Raw genomic sequence first — 7,019 nt, forward strand, 5'->3', positions numbered from 1 at the left:
CCCAAGAGTGAAGCCTAGGTTGCCCGTTACGTAGAAATGACCATCACTTTCAAACTGGTTGCAATTATTACTGTTATATGATGGAAAAACTGTTGTATTTTTATTGTATTTTATGCTTCGGGCATTGACTTCTAAGGCCCTAACTATTCAATCTGTTGGAGCAACGCCCTAGGGTGAAGCCTAGGTTGCCCGGAAAGTAGAAATGACCATAACTTTCATACTGGTTGCAATTATTCGTTTTATATGGTGGAAAAACTGTTGTATTTATATTGTATTTTATGCTTCTGGCGTTGACTTCTAAGGCCCTAACTATTGGATCAGGTGGAGCAACGCCCAAGAGTGAAGCCTATGTTGCTCGAAATGTAGAAATGACCATAACTTTCACACTGGTTGCAATTATTCGTTTTATATGGTGGAAAAACTGTTCTATTTATTTTATATTTTATGCTTCGGGCGTTGACTTCTAAGGCCCTAACTATTCGATCTGGTGGAGCAACGCCCAAGAGTGAAGCCTAGGTTGCCCGTTACGTAGAAATGACCATCACTTTCAAACTGGTTGCAATTATTACTGTTATATGATGGAAAAGCTGTTGTATTTATATCGTATTTTATGCTTCTGGCGTTGATTTCTTAGGCCCTAACTATTCTATCTGGTGGAACTACGCCCTAGGGTAAAGCCAAGATTGCGCGGAACGTAGAAATGACCATAACTTGCACACTGGTTTCTATCATTCGTTTCATATGATGGAAAAACTGATGTATTTATATTGTATTTTATGCCTCTGTCGTTCACTTCTTGGGCCCTATCTATTCGATCAGGTGGAGCAACGCCCTAGAGTGAAGCCTAGGTTGCTCGAAATGTTGAAATGACCATAACTTTCACACTGGTTGCAATTATTCGTTTTATACGATGGAAAAACTGTTATATTTATACTGTATTTAAGCTTCTGGCGTTGACTTCTGAGGCCGTTGCTATTCGATGTGGTGGAAGAACGCCATAGAGTGAAGCCTAGGTAGCCCGGATCGTAGAAATGTCCATATCTTTTACACTGGTAGCAATTATTCGTTTTATACAATGGAAAAACTGTTTTATTTATTTTGTATTTAATGCTTCGGGCGTTGACTTCTAAGGCCCTAACTGTTTCATCTGGTGGAGCAACGCCCTAGAGTGAAGCCTAGGTTGCCTGGAACGTAGAAATGACCATCACTTTCACACGGGTTGCAATTATTCCTGTTATAGGATGGAAAGACTGTTGTATTTTTATTGTATTTTATACTTCAGGCGTTGACTTCTGAGGCCGTCGCTATCCGATGTGGTGGAAGAACGCCATACAGTGAAGCCTAGGTTGCACGGAACGTAGAAATGACCATAACTTTCACACTGGTTGCAATTATTTGTTTTATACGGTGGAAAAAGCTTATGTATTTATATCGTATTTTATGCTTCTGGCGTTGACTTCTTAGGCCCTAACTATTCCATCTGGTGGAACAACGCCCTAGGGTAAAGCCTAGGTTGCCCGGAACGTAGAAATGACCATAGCGTGTACACTGGCAGCAATTATTCGTTTTATACAATGGAAAAACCGTTCTATTTATTTTGTATTTTATGCCCCGGGCGTTGACTTCCAAGGCCCTAACTGCTTGATCTGGTGGAGCATCGCCGTAGAGTGAAGCCTAGGTTGCCCGGAACGTAGAAATGACCATAGCTTTCACACTGGTTGCTATTATTCGTTTTATACGATGGAAAAACTGTTATGTTTATACTGTATTTAAGCTTCTGGCGTTGACTTCTGAGGCCGTTGCTATTCTATGTGGTGGAAGAACGCCATAGAGTGAAGCCTAGGTAGCCCGGATCGTAGAAATGTCCATATCTTTCACACTGTTTGCAATTTTTCGTTTTATACGATGGAAAAACTGTTTTATTTATTTTGTATTTTATGCTTCGGGTGTTGACTTCTAAGGCCCTAACTATTCGTTCTAGTGGAGCAACGCCCTTAAGTGCAGCCTAGGTTGCCCGGAACGTAGAAATGACCATAACTTTCACACTGGTTGCTATCATTCGTTTTATATCATGGAAAAACTGTTGTATTTATATTGTATTTTATGCTTCTGGCGTTCACTTCTTAGGCCCTAACTATTCGATCTGGTGGAACAACGGCCTAGGGTGAAGGCTAGGTTGCCCGGAACGTAGAAATGGCCATAAGTTTTACACTGGTAGCAATTATTCGTTTTATACAATGGAAAAACTGTTCTATTTATTTTGTATTTAATGCTTCTGGCGTTCACTTCTTAGGCCCTAACTATTCGATCTGGTAGAGCAACGCCCTGGAGTGAAGCCTAGGTTGCCCGGTACGTAGAAATGACCATAAGTTTCATACTGGTTGCAATTATTCGTTTTATACGATGGAAAAGCTGTTGTATTTATATTGTATTTTATGCTTCTGGCGTTCACTTCTTAGGCCCTAACTATTCGATCTGGTGGTACGACGCCCTAGGGTGAAGCCTAGGTTGCCCGGAACGTAGAAATGACCATAACTTTTACACTGGCAGCAATTATTCGTTTTATACAATGGAAAAACCGTTCTATTTATTTTGTATTTTATGCTTCGGGCGTTGACTTCTAAGGCCCTAACTGCTGATCTGGTGGAGCACCGCCCTAGGGTAAAGCCAAGATTGCGCCTAACGTAGAAATGACCATAACTTTCACACTGGTTGCTATCATTCGTTTTATATGATGGAAAAGCTGATGTATTTATATTGTATTTTATGCTTCTGTCGTTCACTTCTTAGGCCCTAACTATTCGATCTGGTGGTGCAACAGCCCAGGGTGAAGCCTAGGTTTCCCGGAACGTAGAAATGACCATAACCTTCATACTGGTTGCAATTATTCGTTTTATATGGTGGAAAAACTGTTGTATTTATATTGTATTTTATGCTTCTGGCGTTGACTTCTAAGGCCCTAACTATTCGATCAGGTGGAGTAACGCCCTAGTGTGAAGCCTAGGTTGCTCGAAATGTTGAAATGACCATAACTTTCACACTGGTTGTAATTATTGGTTTTATACGATGGAAACGCTGTTGTATTTACATCGTATTTTATACTTCAGGCGTTGACTTCTGAGGCCGTAGCTATTCGATGTGGTGGTAGAACGCCATACAGTGAAGCCTAGGTTGCCCGGAACGTATAAATGACCATTACTTTCACACTGTTTGCAATTATTCCTTTTATACGATGGAAAAGCTGTTCTATTTATATCGTATTTTATGCTTCTGGCGTTGACTTCTTAGGCCCTAACTATTCCATCTGGTGGAACAACGCCCTAGGGTAAAGCCTAGGTTGCCCGGAACGTAGAAATGACCATAGCGTGTACACTGGCAGCAATTATTCGTTTTATACAATGGAAAAACCGTTCTATTTATTTTGTATTTTATGCCCCGGGCGTTGACTTCTAAGGCCCTAACTGCTTGATCTGGTGGAGCATCGCCGTAGAGTGAATCCTAGGTTGCCCGGAACGTAGAAATGACCATAGCTTTCACACTGGTTGCTATTATTCGTTTTATACGATGGAAAAACTGTTATATTTATATTGTATTTAAGCTTCTGGCGTTGACTTCTGAGGCCGTTGCTATTCGATGTGGTGGAAGAACGCCATAGAGTGAAGCCTAGGTAGCCCGGATCGTAGAAATGTCCATATCTTTCACACTGTTTGCAATTTTTCGTTTTATACGATGGAAAAACTGTTTTATTTATTTTGTATTTTATGCTTCGGGTGTTGACTTCTAAGGCCCTAACTATTCGATCTAGTGGAGCAACGCCCTTAAGTGCAGCCTAGGTTGCCCGGAACGTAGAAATGACCATAACTTTCACACTGGTTGCTATCATTCGTTTTATATGATGGAAAAACTGTTGTATTTATATTGTATTTTATGCTTCTGGCGTTCACTTCTTAGGCCCTAACTATTCGATCTGGTGGAACAACGGCCTAGGGTGAAGGCTAGGTTGCCCGGAACGTAGAAATGGCCATAAGTTTTACACTGGTAGCAATTATTCGTTTTATACAATGGAAAAACTGTTCTATTTATTTTGTATTTAATGCTTCTGGCGTTCACTTCTTAGGCCCTAACTATTCGATCTGGTAGAGCAACGCCCTAGAGTGAAGCCTAGGTTGCCCGGTACGTAGAAATGACCATAAGTTTCATACTGGTTGCAATTATTCGTTTTATACGATGGAAAAGCTGTTGTATTTATATTGTATTTTATGCTTCTGGCGTTCACTTCTTAGGCCCTAACTATTCGATCTGGTGGTACGACGCCCTAGGGTGAAGCCTAGGTTGCCCGGAACGTAGAAATGACCATAACTTTTACACTGGCAGCAATTATTCGTTTTATACAATGGAAAAACCGTTCTATTTATTTTGTATTTTATGCTTCGGGCGTTGACTTCTAAGGCCCTAACTGCTGATCTGGTGGAGCACCGCCGTAGAGAGAAGCCTAGGTTGCTCGGAACGTAGAAATAACCACCACTTTCACACTGTTTGCAATTATTCATTTTATACGATGGAAAAGCTGTTGTATTTATATCGTATTTTATGCTTCGGGCGTTGACTTCTAAGGCCCTAACTATTCGATCTGGTGGAACAACGCCCTAGGGTAAAGCCAAGATTGCGCGGAACGTAGAAATGACCATAACTTTCACACTGGTTGCTATCATTCGTTTTATATGATGGAAAAACTGATGTATTTATATTGTATTTTATGCTTCTGTCGTTCACTTCTTAGGCCCTAACTATTCGATCTGGTGGAGCAACGGCCCAGGGTGAAGCCTAGGTTTCCCGGAACGTAGAAATGACCATAACTTTCATACTGGTTGCAATTATTCGTTTTATATGGTGGAAAAACTGTTGTATTTATATTGTTTTTTATGCTTCTGGCGTTGACTTCTAAGGCCCTAACTATTCGATCAGGTGGAGTAACGCCCTAGAGTGAAGCCTAGGTTGCTCGAAATGTTGAAATGACCATAACTTTTACACTGGTAGCAATTATTCGTTTTATACAATGGAAAAACTGTTCTATTTATTTTGTATTTAATGCTTCGGGCGTTGACTTCTAAGGCCCTAACTGCTTGATCTGGTGGAGAAACGCCCTAGAGTGAAGCCTAGGTTGCCTGGAACGTAGAAATGACCATCACTTTCACACTGTTTGCAATTATTCCTTTTATACGATGGAAAAGCTGTTGTATTTATATCGTATTTTATGCTTCTGGCGTTGACTTCTAAGGCCCTAGCTATTCGATCTAGTGGAACAACGCCCTAGAGTAAAGCCTAGGTTGCTCGGAGCGTAGAAATAGCCACCACTTTCACACTGTTTGCAATTATTCATTTTATACGATGGAGAAGCTGTTGTATTTATATCGTATTTTATGCTTCGGGCGTTGACTTCTAAGGCCCTAACTATTCGATCTGGTGGAACAACGCCCTAGGGTAAAGCCAAGATTGTGCGGAACGTAGAAATGACCATAACTTTCACACTGGCTGCTATCATTCGTTTCATATGGTGGAAAAACTGATGTATTTATATTGTATTTTATGCTTCTGTCGTTCACTTCTTAGGCCCTAACTATTCGATCTGGTGGAGCAACGGCCCATGGTGAAGCCTAGGTTTCACGGAACGTAGAAATGACCATAACTTTCACACTGGTTGCTATTATTCGTTTTATACGATGGAAAAACTGTTATATTGATATTGTTGCGAGCACCGGGTACATCTCCATGGCCTGCTACGCTCGCAACGAGGAATAGGAGGACATTCGAGGAACAACTGTCAGACAGAATTCTGACAGGTGTCAGGCAGTAAACACGACGAGCAAAATATCCGAATCGTTTACCTTATATCTGAGCTTAATAATACTGCGTATAGTTAATAATTGTAAATAAAGAAATTGTGATACCGTGTAAGCTTGATTCCGATGCCGCGACGCGTTAGAAATTACGGTGCGCGCGGGGAGCCGCCGGCGGCTCCCCACAAACGTAACATTGGTGTCAGAAGTGGGATTCGGGCCCCTTCTGCACGCTCGCGAAAGAGGATGGCCGACGTGGCATCCTCCAACGTGGGACAGGGGATGGCCGACGTGGCATCCTCCAACGAGGGACAGAGGATGGCCGACATGGCATCCTCCAACGTGGGACAGGGGATGGCCGGCGTGGCATCCTCCAACGTGGGGCAGGGGATGGCCGGCGAGGCATCCTCCTACGAGGGAACAGGGTCGGCCGACATGGCGACCCCCTACGAGGGAGAGCGAGCCATGCAAAGGCTGCTCGGAAGATTTCAGCAGGCGCTGTCAGAACAACTAGAGGAACAGTGGGAGAATGCAGAGCGACGTTGGACCGAGGAGCGGACCCGCTGGCAGACAGAAAGAACAGCGAGGAAAGCCTTCGAGAAGAAGATGGGCGCACGAGTCGATGACCTGCAAGGACAGATCCAGGTGATAATGCAACAATTTACTAGGTTAAGCGGCGCCGAGTCTCGCGCCGGGGTGGAGGGGGGACCCGGGTCGGCCGTGCAGGGGGGGCTTAGTGGTGTGCCCTCCTTGGCTGCGGCGGCCGTGCAGGGGGAGGTTAGTGGTGTGCCCTCCTTGGCTGCGGCGGCCGTGCAGGGGGAGGTTGGTAGTGTGCCCTCCTTGGCTGCCCTGGGACCTTCGTCCGCCGCGAATCACCCTTCGCTGGTCCCTCTGTTTTCGTCCGGGAGTGTTAGTGAACACCGCGTGCCCTTGGGCTTGGGGTACGCGGTGAAGCCGAAAGCGTATAACGGGAAAGAGTCCTGGGAAGAATACAGAGTACAATTTGAGGCTGTGTCTCGGGCGAATGGATGGGACGGGGCGAGGAAGGCTACGGCCTTGGTCGCCTCGTTGGAGGGTTCAGCGAGGGGCATTTTGACGGCTCTGTCTGCTGCCGAGTTAACAAACTACGAATTTCTAGTTTCGGCCTTGGAGCTCCGCTTTGGAGCTAAAAATTTAGCCAGT

This window comes from Calliopsis andreniformis, unplaced genomic scaffold, assembly GCF_051401765.1.
Source record: "Calliopsis andreniformis isolate RMS-2024a unplaced genomic scaffold, iyCalAndr_principal scaffold0004, whole genome shotgun sequence".
NCBI lineage: Eukaryota > Metazoa > Arthropoda > Insecta > Hymenoptera > Andrenidae > Calliopsis > Calliopsis andreniformis.